This window comes from Panthera pardus, unplaced genomic scaffold (assembly GCF_024362965.1).
Source record: "Panthera pardus isolate Hobbes unplaced genomic scaffold, ASM2436296v1 HiC_scaffold_8, whole genome shotgun sequence".
NCBI classification, from domain to species: Eukaryota; Metazoa; Chordata; class Mammalia; order Carnivora; family Felidae; genus Panthera; species Panthera pardus.
The window spans coordinates 115,361,156-115,377,048 of record NW_026527013.1 but is presented as its reverse complement, the minus strand read 5'-3'; the positions used below and the strand labels follow the sequence as shown (position 1 = coordinate 115,377,048).

The 15,893-nt window shown below is 38.0% G+C and overlaps 1 pseudogene; it reads right to left on the bottom strand.

Annotated features, from left to right (window-relative positions):
- Window positions 1-13,418: 13,418 nt before the first annotated feature.
- LOC109263598 (ATP synthase subunit alpha, mitochondrial-like) lies at window positions 13,419-14,719 on the bottom strand (annotated as a pseudogene).
- Between the last annotated feature and the right edge of the window lie 1,174 nt (window positions 14,720-15,893).

Genomic DNA, 15,893 nt, shown 5'->3' with positions numbered 1-15,893 from the left:
CTTGAGATCCTCTGTCTTCCTCTCTCTCTGCCTTTCCCTTGCTCTCTCTCTCTCTCTCTCTCTCTCTTAAAAATAAATAAAACATTTAAAAAGATTCTCATTCAGAAAAAGGGAGAATGGGAAATACACAGAAAACACTAGTCCATGGCAAATACCAAATTCTGCCAGGCAGGAATAATAATGACTCCAAGTTCCAACAGTGGAGAAAGTTCCTTGAATGACCCATCAGATCAGGCAGACTCTGATTTTGCTCTCTAGAAGGATCTCCCTTCTCCATCCCCTCCCAATTCCTGGTATGCCCCCTTGGAAGATATTCTAAAGCCATCTATGGCAGCATCTGATGTGGGCACTGGGGAAAGTGACTTTTCTGGGGAAAATGCACAACTTTCACAATCCATACAAATGCAGGATCCAGGGGATGGTGAGGGTGGAAGAATCTTGAGTTATCCAAGCAAGCTTGAGAATTTGAGGGCAGTATAGTTTCCTCAAAAATTTAGCAGGCTTCAAGTGTTTTTCTTTTTTCTGATCAACTATATGTATGAGTGACCACAGCCAAACACCCATTTAGACAAAATCAATTTTTCTTATTTTTATTTCAACTCTATTATACTTACAAAAGCACATATACAATATATATGCGCAGTCAGTTTTTTTAATATAGTATGAACATCCAAGTAGTACCTTCAGCTTAAGAAATAACCAATACCAGTAATTTTTTTTTGCTAATATTTCCTTGTTTTCTTATAGAAAATCCATCCCTAAGTCATGGTTAATTTTGCATGCTTTTGAACTTTATACGATTTGTTCTTTTGAAAATTGTTGAGGTTCACAACGCTGATGTCTGCATTAAATATCCTGTTTGTTTCTGAACAGTAATCAAGTAATTATGTAAAATTTACTTATCCATTCTACTGTAATGGACATTAGATTGTTTCCAGTTTTTGTTATTATAAACGTTGCTATTATGAATGTCCAATGTACATCTCTCTTGGTGCAAGTGTTTTTCTAGGGCATGTTTGAAACAATTTTATGATATGTAATTATATCCCCATAAACCTGTAAAAAGTATACATGACTTTGAACAAGTTTCTCTAGGACAACTGTTCTTGAAATTTAATGTATGTTAAAGTCATTTAGAGAGCTTGTTAAAACATATTGTTGGCCACATCCTCAGAGCTTCTGATTTAGAAGGTCTGGGGTGATACTGAGAATTTTTATTCCTAATGCTTCTTCTGGTGGCTGGAGACTCTTCTAGGGAATGTACAGAGGTGTAGAATTGCTCAGTTGTATGATAAATGAATGTTCTCCTTTCTATAGAAAGTCAAATTGTTTTCCAAAGTATGCACCCAGCATCAGTATAAAACATATCATCACCAACATTTGAAATTGTCCACCTTTTTAAAAAAGATTTTATTTTTGAGTAATGTCTGCACCCAACATGTGTCTTGAACCCACAACCCCAAGATCAAGAGTCACAAGCTCCACCAACTGAGCCAGCCAGGGACCATCTGGAATTGTCCACTTTTCATGCTTACCAACATTGCTGTTCAATTTGTATCTCTCTAACAATTGATGACACTGCACACCTCTTCATTTTTATTGAGCATCCCTATTCTCTCGTCTGTGAAATGCCTGTTCACAAATTTCTCCCATTTTGAGGGCTTCATTCATTGATTTATGGGAGTTCTTTACATGTTTTGTATAATATTTTTTTGTTGTTGGTTGTATGTGCTATAAGTATCTTCTCCAGATGGCAGCATAAGTTAACAAAAATTATTTAATGTTGTCAGACTAATCTATCTTTTTGTTTCTGATTTGTGCTTTCTTTTTTTTATTTTTTTAATGTTTATTTACTTTGGAGAGAGAGAGACAGCACAAGCAGGAGAGGGGCATAGAGAGGAAGACACAGAATATGAAACAGGATCCAGGCTCCAAGCTGTCAGCACAGAGCCCAACGCAGGGCTTGAACTCCAGAACCGTGAGATCATGACATAAGCCAAATCCGGATGCCCAACCAAATGAGCCATCCAGGTGCCCCTGTGCTTTCTATGTCCTCTTTCAGAAATCATTTCCTAACCAAAGGTCATAAGTATATATACTATATATTTTGTTTTCTGCCATTTGTTTCTGCAATCTGTATCTATATTGTTTTTGAAAAGGTTTACATTAAGAATGTTAATCTGGCTAGAGTTGACTTTTGTGTATGGCCTAAAGTTAAGGACCTAATTTATGTGTTTTCAGTTTTAATATTCAACTGCCCTGGCACTAATCATCAAAAGCTTTCCTTTTTCTACTGATATATCAAGTGTCCAAATATGTATGTACCTCCTTATAGACGCCTTATTATGTACCATGGTCTATTTGTCTACACTTTACCAAAATCCCTCTGTATTACTGCAGCTTCAAAGTAAGTATTAATATATGGTAGTCTAAATACCACAAATTTTTTAATTTGTTATTCCATAATTTAGGAATTACTGTTAATTGGGCTCTTATAATGGCACTGTGGTTACACAAAACAATGTTCTAATTCTCAGGAGATGCATGCTAAAGTATGCTTAGGGTCAGGTGTCATAATGTCAAGCAATTTACTTTTAAATGACTCAACTGCCATTGAATCTAACTTGTGAGTATTCAGGTCTTAATTTTGCTATAAAGTCTCTGTGTCTGAAATGATATGATCATGATGGTAATATGATCCAGGAAAATAATGTTAGGATGGTAATATCCTTCAACCTGACAACTGCTTACTGCTTTTAGGATGATGGTTTTGTTTTTTTTGAAAATATTTTAGGGGTGCCTGGATGGCTCAGTTGGTTAAGCGTCTGACTCTTGATTTCAGCTCAGGTCATCATTTCATGGTTCATAAGTTTAAGCCCCACATAGGGCTCCATGCTGACAGTGAGGAGCCTGCTTGGGATCTTCTCTCTCCTCCCTCTCTCTCTGCCTTTCCTCCTCCTCCTCTCTCTCTCTCCCTAAAAAATAAACTGAAAGAAAGAAAGAAAGAAAGAAAGAAAGAAAGAAAGAAAGAAAGAAAGAAAGAAAGAGGAGGAAGGAAGGGGGGAGGGAGGAAGGAAGGGAGGGAAGGAGGAAGGAAGGAAAGAAAAAAGGAAGAAAATAAGAAAAAAGAATACAGGTATGCACCCCAATGTTTATAGTAGCACTACCAACAATAGCCAAAGGATGGAAAGAGCCCAAATGTCCACCGATGGGTGAATGGATAAAGAAGATGTGGTAATACTCCACACAATGGAGTATTACTCAGCAATCAAAAAGAATGAAATCTTGTCATTTGCAACTACGTGCATAGAACTGGAGGGTATTATGCTAAATGAAATTAGTCAGAGAAAGACGAATATCATATGACTTCACTCATATGAGGACTTTAAGACACAGAACAGATGAACATAAGGGAAGGGAAGCAAAAATAATATAAAAAACAGGGAGGAGGACAAAACCTAAGGGACTCTTAAATAGGGAGAAAAAACAGAAGGTTACTGGAGGGGTTGTGGGAGGGGGGATGGGCTAAATGGGGAAGGGGCGTTAAGGAATCTACTCCTGAAATCATTGTTGCACTACATGCTAACTAATTTGGATGTAAATTTCAAAAATAAAATAAAATAAAATAAATAAATAAAATTTAAAAATAAATAAATAAAATAAAAAGAATACTATATATAATACATATAACATATGAAAAAATAAATTTTATTTTCATATTTAAAATTTATTTAAAAAATTATTTTTTATAAAAAATAAAATAAAATAAAATCTACTTTAGTTGATATTAATAAAACCATGCCAACTTTTATGTTGATTGTATATCTTTCTGGTCCTCTTATTTTCAACAGTAACAAGCAGCCAACACACATCAAAAGCCTGAGATTTTTCCAAACATTTCTCCTTAAACTATAGCCAAGTTATTGTTACATATTTTTGGTCCCAAAACATAGCTGATAATAATTTGACCAGCCCTCCCACTGTTACCACCAGCCTAGGTCCCCAGTGCCTGCTATCCTAACCCCTCTACTCAGCCAATTCCTTATTTTAGATTCCCTTACTTTAAGCATCCCACTTATGGAACAGAATTCTCTAGAGTTAGGAATGCATTCTGCTCAAAATAATAGAAAACTTAAGTGACATAAATAAAATCTAGCTGGTTCAGCAGCTAAATGGCATCATGACTGATATCTGCCATTTTCTGCAGTGAAATTGGACTTTTATTCATTATCATAAAATGGCTATTGCAGCATCCGCCCTCCTCCCTGACATTTCTGGTTATCAAACTCCTGTCCCCAAAACACAGCTCAAATGTCCCCAGCTCTGGAAAGGAAGGAACTCTATTTCCCAGCCCGGCAGTTTTAGGCCCTTTAAAAACACTGAAATAGCTAATAGTATGAAATTTTTTCATGAATATTCAGATAATTTCTGATTTCTGGGCTTTATTGCTTATGCTGGCAATATTTCTGGAACATCTGTCTCTTCCCTTGTCTGCTATGCAAACCCTTCACCTTTAAAATTTAGGACAAGCATCCAGTCTTCTATAGGGTCTTCTTTGATTCCCACTTTCCAAAGACTGTCCTTTCCCTGAACCTTCTGTTATAAAACTTAGCACTTAAACTGCATGACTTGTCTCTCCCCTGTAGGAGACAAAGTCCTTCAAAATCTCACAAGTAGCCCCAATATTCTTCAGGAAGACAAAAGAAGGTGAGCTTTCTATCTATGGCCATGTTAGAAGTCTCAGACTGGTCTACCCATGAGTTATTGGATCACACTGACCTCAGATCTTCTGAGCCAGCTCCCTGGAGCTAGGAGTCTTTACTAATTAAGAACTCCAGGCTGCCTATAACTTTACCTTCATTCTGGAAGGAGGTGAGTGGAAAACTGCCTCCAGACAAGCCTCAATCAATATGAACATATTGAAATGTTATTTGAGTTGTAGAGTACCTTCACTTCTAGCCTGCATTTTGGAGGACTTCAGACTGACAAGATGATTGAGTACCTGAACACTACAATCTTTTCAACCTGACATGATGTGAGTCTCTGATGGCCTATGACAGCATCACCTCCAAGCCAAACCTGGAGAAACATGTCTTTGAGAGCTCCAAGTTAAGTTCCTGAGCCACTTCTACTTAGCTGAGAGTTCTAAAGCACGTATCAAGAGTTCTGTAGGAAAGCCTTCCCTGTCTCTAGTCTATCACAGATACTGATCATTTCCTGTAATTCCTTGACTATTACAAAGTCCTTCCAAGTTAGGGAAACCTCAGCCACATTCCACCCAGAGGAGGTAGTAGAATAGAGAGGAATGCCTCAAAGAGGTCATCATGGGTATCTTATCAAAAAGACCCCTGCTTGAGGCGCCTGGCTGCCTCAGTCAGTGGAGCATGCAACTCTTGATCTCAGAGTTGTGAGTTTGAGCCCCACATTGGGCATAGAGATTACTTAAAAAAATCAAAAAGATCCTGCTTAACATCTAGATCTGGGGATTCCTTCCAAGTTCTATCTCCATTCCCCCTCTGTACTTCACTCTATTTCCAACCCACTAGCTATATCTGGCTGGGCAGACAGAAACATAGGAGTAAGATAACGATTCTGGGAGACAGAAGAAATCCAATGAATAGAGAATTTTTTTTTTTTTTGTTATGATGTAGGGATATCTCACTGGCCTTTACCAGTGTCTAGGATAAATATTCTATGTCGGTTCCCACCAAACAACTTTCTGATTCAAAATTTAGCTTCTCAAGTATCTTAACACTGAAAAAGTAGGAGCTAGGAGACTCTAGCACCATTAGACAGGAACAAAGTTTATTCTAAAAGAACAAAGTGGCATTTCTGTTTAAATACCTGACTCAAGGGGCGCCTGGGTGGCTCAGTCGGTTGGGCGTCTGACTTTGGCTCAGGTCATGACCTCGCAGTTTGTGAGTTCAAGCCCTGCATTGGGCTCTGTGCTGACAGCTCAGAGACTGGAGCCTGCTTCAGATTCTGTTGTCTCCCTCTCTCTGTCCTTCCCCACTCATGCTCTGTCTCTATCTCTCAAAAATGAATAGATGTTAAAAAAATTTTTTTTAAATACCTGACTCAAGTACTGCTAGTATAATACAAAAGTATACACAAGTATACAAAAGTATAATACTTTGCAGAGCTTCCTGTGTGCCAGGCACTCTTCTCAGACCTTTATATATATTAACTCCTTTTATCCTAATAACAATCCTATGATGAAGTAGGTTTAATTGTCGTGGTTCTCATTTTCTGAATGAAGATACCAGGGTATAAAGATGTTAGATACTTTATCCAAGGTCATATCTGTTGCTAAGAAGTGGTAGAGTGGAGATTTGAACCCAGATAGTCTGGCACAGAATTCATTCTCTCAGCCACTCTGCTGTTCAGTGTGGAATCTACCTGCAAAGGCAAGGCCCAAACCTAGAATTCTAACCACTATGCTGATCCTAACAAAGGCGGGCCAACACTCCCTCACCTTCCTAACAACTCAAATGATCGTTCATTGTCCAAGCCAGATCATTGTTTAAATAGAGAAATACAGAATGTGTGGTATATAATGAATATATCAAAGGCTTATTAGAAGAGTTTTCACTAATGCTCAAATCATTTCAGATTTCAGTGTCTTTCAATATGCCGGCAATATTTTCCACTCTTCATCACGCATGCTCCTCCCTGCCTTTCAGATTCAGAACAAGCATCCTGTTCTCTGGAAGGCCTTCCACATTGCATCCCCCAAAGGCAATCCTTCTGCCCTGACTGCTGCAGCAGTTAGCACTTCATATTATAACCACTCTTGTTCTCATCTCTCTAGATGTGAACTCTTTGAAAGCAGAACTCTTTGGAAAGCATCTGTTTCCCATTTGTATATGGAGAATAATAAAATTAACCACCCCCTCATGAGAATTAACTAAAATAATGTCTGTAAAGCACTTACTTGACATTCAGGTAGTTCTCAGTGAAGGACGGCCACTATGAAAATACAGTTTTGTAACCTTGGGAAGCTGGTACAGTGTTGACACACAATATACACTGAATGTTTGTTAAATGAGTATAAAACAATGTTCCAAAAAAGCACTAAGGATATACTTTTAAAGTCTTAGTTGAAGGTCTTTAATATAGTGCTAGCCCTGATTTGCTGGTTTTGCCCATTAAAATTTCACAATCCGAATTGTCATATACCTTACTGGTGTCATTTCATTTTTTCAGTTATAGTTGAAGGGATGCTGTGACCAAAACTGTTTGAAAATTAAAATAATGAAGGAAATATATTGAGGTAAGGAAAAGATCTCTTGCTTTTAAATTATTTCATTACTACATTTAGTCATCTTACATTTTAAGATAAAGACAATAGGCTAAAAATAGTCCTTTTGCATTTTTCCTTTTTTGGTTCCTTTCAGTGCTTCGTAGTTTTAGCTTTAAATAAAGAACAATGACTGCCTTCAATTTATTTTCTAAACAGATCAAGTTCTGTTCTAATTACCAGCACAACAAAAATTTCAGTGTATCAAAAAAAATTTCTAAGCTCCTTGATGTGACCTACTTTACCGGATTACCATTAATACAATAAAAATTCCAGACTAATAAAAGAATTTGGAAAATGCCTTTGAGAAATGGGTTATCTATTGGATACAAAACATTTCCAACACTTAAGTAAGTTTTGGTCTATATTTTATTTAATTAATTGAATTCATCATAAGTATCTCTAAAATGCCTATGTTACTCATCACTCAAATATATAAAAATTGATTAGTATTAGGTCAGAGAACAAACTGGTGATTGACAGAGGGGAGGGGGTTGGGGATGGGTGGATTAGGTAAAGGGGAATAAGAGGTACAAACTTCCAGTTATAAAATAAATAAGTCATGGGGATGAAAAGTACAACATAGAAAATGTAGTCCATGACATTGTAATAATGTTATATGGTGACAGGCGGTAACTACACTTATGGTGGTGAGTATTTAGCAATGTATATAATTATCCAATCATTATGTTGTATACCTGAAATTAATATAGTATTATATGTCCACATTTAAAAACATTAGTTAGTGGGGCACCTGGGTGGCTCAGTCGGTTAAGCGTCCAATTTCGGCTCAGGTCATGATCTCACAGTCCGTGAGTTCGAGCCCCGTGTCAGGCTCTGTGCTGACAGCTCAGAGCCTGGAGCCTGCTTCGGATTCTGTGTCTCCCTCTCTCTCTCTGACCCTCCCCGTTCATGCTCTGTCTCTCTCTGTCTCAAAAATAAATAAACATTAAAAAAAATTTTTGAAATGAATTAGTATAAGGTTATTTATTGTACCTTAATGCTTTTGAAAGGAATAAAACAGCCATCTTATACCATTTTATAAAGCAACTGTTTTCTTATGCAAGGAATTTCTTGTTACAATTAAAGTTAATAATTTTTACTCTTTATATATTTATGAAACCTGAACCATATTTTTGCAGAATTGCAGAAGTCAGTATCAAACTTGACATAATTATTTGCATAATCCATAGACATTCCTTCCACAGATTGTTACCAAACACCTATGCTGTATAAGCACTATGCTGGATTCTCCGGATGTTGGAAGACAAATGAACAAAACCCAAAAAGTAAGTAACGATAAATATTATAAAGAAAAATCAAGCAGGTCAAGAGGAACAGAGTGGAGGGGATGAGGTGTTATGAGATCAAATAAATATCTCTGAAAACTTAGGTGACTTGAGCAGAATCCTGAAGGGAACAAGAGGGTGAGCCACATAGACACTGAGAAAGAGCTTTAGGCAGATTAGCAAGTGCAAAGTTCCCTTGGCAGAAGTGTATTGTGCTTGTTGCTAGCAAAGAGATCGGTGTGGGTGGAGGGGGCTAAGCCAGGGAGAGGAAAAGAAAGCAGGCGCTGAGACCAGAGAGAAAACAGAACCTAGATCGTAAAGGTCTTATGGATCTGATGGAAAGATGACGTGAGCCACAAATATAATTTTAAACTTTTTAGTAATTACATTTTAAAAAGTAAAAAGAAACAAGTAAAATTAATTTTAATAATATGTTTTATTCTATCCAATATATCCATAACATTATTATCTAACATGTAATCAATATAACAAAATACTCGAGTTATTTTACATTTTTTTCTTTCTTGCTAAGACTTTAAAATCTAGTGTAGGGGTACCTGGGTGGCTCAGTCGGTTGTGCAACCAACTCTTGATTTTAGTTAAGGTCATTATCTCTCGCTTCATGGGATTGAGCCCCAGGTGGGGCCCCACTTTATCAGCAGAATCTGCTTTGGATTCTCTCTCTCCCTCTGTCTCTGCCTTTCCTCCCTCTCTCTCTCTCTGTCTCTCTCTCTCTCTCTGTCTCTCTCTCTCCATCTCTCTCTCTCAAAACAAATAAACTTAAAAAAATCCAGTGTGTATTTTAGATTCATAGCACATCTAAATTCAGACTAGCATATTTCAGGTGCTTGATAGTCAAACGTGGCTAGTGGCTACCATATAAGTGCAGTTATACACAATTGTAAAGCCTTTGAAGAGTTTTGTTTTTGTTTTATTTATCAAATATATACAGAAATAAAGAGAAGAGTATAATGAATTTAGTGTCATTATCACCCACTTTCAATAATTAGCAATACATGGCCAGCTTTGTTTCACCTACCTCCATCTACTCTCTCCAAACCCAAATATTTTTGAAGGAATATACTGGGGAGTTGTGAACACAGAAATGACTTTGAACAGCTCTATCTGCCAAGTTGAGAATAGTTCATGAAGTAGAAGCATGGGTGGAGACAGGAAGACCTTGTTATGAGAGTATTATAAAAATCCTGGTGAATTTATAGCACCTTAGTCGGGGGCGGTGCTGGCAGTGGAGATGGTAAGAAATGGAGGCTTGATTGAATCCTTAATATATTTCAAAGGGAGAAGCTGACAGGATATACTGATGGAACAGTTATGGAATATGAGAGAGAAAAGTCAGGATGACTTCCAGATATTTGGCCTACGCAACATGATAGAGTTGCCGTTTACTGAAACACGGGAAGCTGCGAGAACAGTTGGATGGAAATCAAGAGTTCACTTTGCCGGGGACGCTTGGGTGACTCAGTCGGTTAAGTGTCTGGCTCTTAATTTCAGCTCAGGTCATGATCTCACGGTTGGTTTGTGAGTTCCAGCCCACTTGGGATTCTCTCTCCCTCTCTCTGCCCCTCCCCTGCTCATGTGCATGCTTGCTCTCTCTCACTCTCTCTCTCAAAATGAATGAATAAACTTAAAAAAGAGATCATTTTTGGACATGTTAAGTTTAAACTATCTATTAGACATCCAAGTACAGACAGTGAATGAAAAGTTGGATATCTAGATCTGCAAGTCAGGAACAAAGCCCAGGCAGGAGATATAAATTTGAGAGTGATCAGAAAACAGGTGGTGTATGTGGTTCCTGGGTGGCTCAGTCAGTTAAGCATCTGACTTCAGCTCAGGTCATGATCTCACAGTCCATGAGTTTGACCCCACGTGGCACTCTGCAATAACAGCCCAGAGCCTTGGAGCCTGCTTCGGATTCTGTGTGTATCTCTCTCTCTGCTCCTCCCTCACTCATGCTTTGTCTCTCTCTCTCTCTCTTTCTCAAAAATAAATAAACATCAACAAAAAATTTTAAAGAAAACAAGTGGTGTTAAAACCATGAGACAAGATGTGTTCACTAGGACGTGAACTTAAATAGAAGAGAGTTCCAAAGTTTAAAAGGAGGGAAGGGAAGGGAAGGGAAGGGAAGGGAAGGGAAGGGAAGGGAAGGGAAGGGAAGGGAAGGGAAGGGAAGGGAAGGGAAGGGAAGGGAAGGAGGAACCAGGAAAGGAGACTGAATAGAAGCCCACATAAGCCATAAAAAAAATAAATGAATAAAACACGAGAAAAGGTATTGTCCTGGAAGACAAGTAAAAGAAATATTTCAAGAAGGAGATAGCAAGCAAAATACAAAACTAAATTTAAAAAGAAAATAAAAACCAATATCTAGAATTTGAAAACAAACTGAAACAAATGAGCCTACCTGGTATATCAGTTTGGTGAAAAAACCAGAGAAAAGAATTATTCCAACTGACCTCTGAACAAAATATTTTGACTATACAGTTTTGTTTTTTGGTTTTTTTTTGTTTTGAGAGACACAGCCAGCACGAGTTGGAGAGGGGCAGAGAACGGGAGAGAGAGGATTCCAACCAGATTCCACACCGCCAGTGCAGAGCCGGATACGTGGCTCAAACCCTCAAACCCTGGGACCATGACCATAGCCAAAACCAAGAATCTGCCACTTAACCGACTGAGCCACCCAGGCACCCCTTGACTATACAGTTCTGACTGGGTTATATTTTTAGGACAAAAAAATTTAAAAAGGCAAACAATCTTAAATTATCTAGTTTCATTTAGTAGTTTCATTGTTAATAGCAACAATTATTATTTTGAAACCAACAAATGTATATTTTAATATACTAAGAAACTATGTTAAAGCTGTCAGGGACTTAATGTTCAGCATAAAAAGCTCAGTTAAAAAAAAATAAAACGTGGTGGGGCGCCTGGGTGGCTCAGTCGGTTAAGCGTCCGACTTTGGCTCAGGTCATGATCTCACGGTTCGTGGGTTGGAGGCCTGCGTCGGACTTTGTGCTGACAGCTCAGAGCCTGGAGCCTGAGAATCTGTGTCTCCCTCTCTCTCTTCTCCTTCCCTGCTCATGCTCTCTCTCTCAAAAAATAAATAAACATTAGAATTACTTATTTTCTAGCTCTGTCCACTGAAAAGGCCAAGAAGCAATAATAATAATTCAGTAACAACAAGAATCCCATACTGTGGTCTCAAAACATCATTTCACACTAAAAGGGCTTGGCATTTTCTGTACAGTCAATCCAAGAAATATACCAGTTGAGCTTGGGATATCTTATTGTGCCAGAAAACAAAGAGGCTATCAAAAGATAATACTATCATATCAAACAAATACAGAAGCCTCAAAAGCTTCCCACTTACACTCAAAATAGAATAATTTGAGTGTCTAACAACTGCAACCAATAGAAACACATTTAATGTATAAAGCTATGAGTTCATAGTGCTATTCAAAAAAGGAAAAAGAAGGGCACCTGGGTGGCTCGGTTGGTTAAGCATCCAACTTTGGCTCAGGTCATGATCTCACACTTGGTGAGTTCGAGCCCCACGTCAGGCTCTGTGCTGACAGCTCAGACCCTGGAGGCTGCCTTGGATTCTGTGTCTCCCTCTCTCCGCCCCTCCCCTGCTCGCTCTCTCTCTCTCTCTCAAAAATAAATAAACATTAAAAAAAATTTTTTTAAGAAAAACAAAAAAGGAAAAAGAGAAAGACCCTGGACACCATGGAGGTTGCTAGGTAATGAACACATTACTGTAAAATTGGATAGTTGAAAGGAAATAATTAAAGATCTGTCCTGTTTTTCTGGTATGAACAGTATTTCAAGGTAACCAAATAATCCTTATGGATGTAAGAAAGTTCTCTACAGAAGACTTCTAGCTAATAAATGAAAACAGAATGATTAAATCATAAAATCACCATCTTGCAACCCATAATTGTTTTCAAATGAATCAGACAGTGGTCAACAAAAGATACCAAAATCATTAAGTAAAAGATAGTTGGGAAACTTTACAATCAGACAGGAATCAGCGTCACCACATGAACACCTTAAGCATACTAAAAGTGAGGCCATCTGACACTATGTGGCTCTTGAGATGATAAAATAATATGAAGTCTGTAACATCACCTATAGTATATTCTCGTCAAGAACCTAAAACTGGAGTGCCTGAGTGTCTCAGTCAGTTAAGCATCCAACTTCGGCTCAGATCACGATCTCACTGTTCATGAGTTCGAGCCCCGCATGGGGCTCTCTGCTGTCAGCACAGAGCCCACTTTGGACCCTCTGTTCCCCTCTCTCTCTGCCCCTCCCTTGCTTGTGATCTACCTATAAATAAATAAATAGGTAAATAACTAAATAAACACACAAACATACATTTTTAAAAAAGGAATCTAAAATAGAATTTAATCAAGTCTTTAGCGCTAACTTGTAGACTGCAGGAAATACAGAGGATAGAAAAACAAATTAAACACAAGATGCAACTGCAACATTCTACAAGACCACCGACCCAGTTTCTTCAAGAAGTAACTCAAATAAAGGAGGTGAAGTGGAGCACTTATGCGAATGAAAAGGGATCCTAGAGACTATAATCACCAAAGGTGGACCCTGTGCGGATTCTGGCTTGCAAAAGTAATAATTGTAAAAAGAAATTCTTTGAGATGATAGGGAAATTTGAATAGTTTGTATTACAACTTAAGAAATGTTTATTTCATGTTGTTAGATGTAAATATGGCCTTGGGTTATATAAGGAAAAAAGTTGTCTTTTAAAGCATGATGAAGTGGTTAGAATAAAATATCAGGCCTTTTAAGGTTTGCTTTTAAATACTCCAGTCAAAAAACCCCCACAAAAACAAATAAAATAGAAATAGCTCTGGTTTATCAAGATACCCCCTTATACCAGCAAAGGGCCACTTGTTCTTCAGTAGCCACAGGAGCATACTGTCCTTGCTTCACATACTCAGGATGCACATCAGGACCCAAGAGCTGTTGAGTGGCAGCAGGGAGGTCAGAACCGAATCAGGAAAAAGCAGCAACCTCATGATTAAGAGCCAATTCCAGCTTCATGGTACCTGCCACTTGCTTCCTGACCCTGGTTTGGGCAGCAGATCTGACACAGGATACAGACAAGCCAACAGACACCTTTGTAAAACACTTCTGTTTCCAAGATCTGCCCATCAGTGATGGAGGTGACATTCATTGGAATATAAGCACACACATAACCAGCCGTGTTTCTCCGACTGGAAAAGCAGACAAGGAGCCACTACCAAAAGAATCATTCATTTTGTTCTCTCCAGCAGACAGGAGTGTAGTTAAAACATATCGCTAGAATAGGCCTCATGAGCAGCAGAAGTGTGGCAATAAGCAACAGAGCATTTGGATAACTCTTGATAGATGATCGAAGCATATTTTCCATTATCCTTAAAATATTCTCCTACAGAACAGCCAGAATAAGGAGTCAGGCACTGATGTGGGGCAGCATCAGCAGTAGCTGAAACCACAATGGTGTACTTCATGGCATTTGCATCTGTAAGTCTCTTCACCAACTAGGCAATGTAGATATGATACAGCTTCTTCTTTTCATCAGATGCATCATTGAAACATTTCTGGTTAATGATTACGTCAATCATTGACATTTTGCCAGCCTATTGGCCACCAATAACCAGCTCATGTTGACCATCTATCCACAGATTTAATGCCAGTCTGCACAGAGATTGGAGGAATGATCCCAGGGGCTTTCAGCCAACTTGCCTACAGTTCTTGCAACCCATTACCAATGGCACCTACTATATGACCCAACAGCTTCTTGCCACCTAGAATGCCCACAATGTCTCCTGTCCTCTTCAGGAGATCTTCTTCCTTAATTAGTTCTCATTTCCAAACACAGTAACACCAACATTATCAGGTTCCAAGTGCAGAGACATACCCTTTAAGCTTGTAAGAAAACTCTACCATTTCTTCTGCCTGAACATTCTTTAGCCCATGTACTTGAGCAATCACCAATACTTAAGACATACCTTGTCTCTTCAAGGTCAGCAGAGAGTAAAGCTCCAAGAATAGGCTCTTCAAAAACAGAAGACACCCCAGCAGTTCTTGTCTTCTGAGGACAAATGTTAGGCATGGAGTTTCCCTGTGGCAATTAAGGATGATCACAAAATGTTTTGGGAGACCAGCCAAGCCTAAGGGAGGATAAAATCCACAGCCCAAGGTCACATGCACAGACAGCATCTTTTTTTTTAAGTTTATTTATTTATTGTTAGTAAATTCTATACCCAACATGGGACTCAAACTAGACCTCAAAATCAAGAGGCACATGCTCTTCTAACTGAGCCAGCCAGGCACCCCCAGACAGGATCTTTAGAGCTCTCCTTAGGTCATTCCTCTCCCGCTGCAGCCTCTGTACTGACACCCAAACAAATATTAACCAAAAGAAATTACACTAGTATTCTGAAACAGTACATTAGTATTATGAGATAATTACATTAGTATCAGACAAAATATACTTTTAAGAAAATTTCTTTTTATGGATAAAGAAAGTTACAACATAAGAATAAAAAGAATACTTCACTAGAAAAACAATTTTACGTAATTTTTAAAATTTTAACTTTTTATTATAAAGTTTTCAAACATATACAAAAATAGGAAAAACGGTACAATGAAGACCTATAAATCCACTATTTAGATTCAACCATTGTTAACATTTACATTTTGTCATACGAGCTTTCCTGTTTTATCAATGTATCTATATTTTTTTATTATTGTGGTTGATCTGTTTCAAAGTGTCACACACTAAGACATTTCATGCCAAAATATTTTACACATCTAAAAGAAAAAATAAAAAAAAAGGACATTCTCCTATCTAGATACAATGGTATTGTCACCCCAACAACATAAAAATAACTCCCTAATTTCATCTCATACCCATTCTATATTTAAATTTACCTATGTCCTCAAAATGTTATGCATAGCTCATTTTTTTCATACCACGATTCAATCAAGAATCATTATATTTTATTGATATGTCTTTTTTTAATGTTTATTTTTTGAGAGAGAAAGCAAGCCAAGGAGAGGCAAAGAGAGAAGGAGAGAGAAATCCCAAGCAGGCTCCATGCTGTCAACACAGAGCCTGACATGTGGCTCAAACCCATAAACCATGAGATCATGACCTGAGCCAAAACCAAGAGTTGGATGTTTTACTGACTAACCCACCCAGGCGCCCCTGATTTTTATATCTCTTAAATTGCTATTTAATGTGTAGCTATTACCTCTTCCCTATTTTTAGGAAATCCCATCTC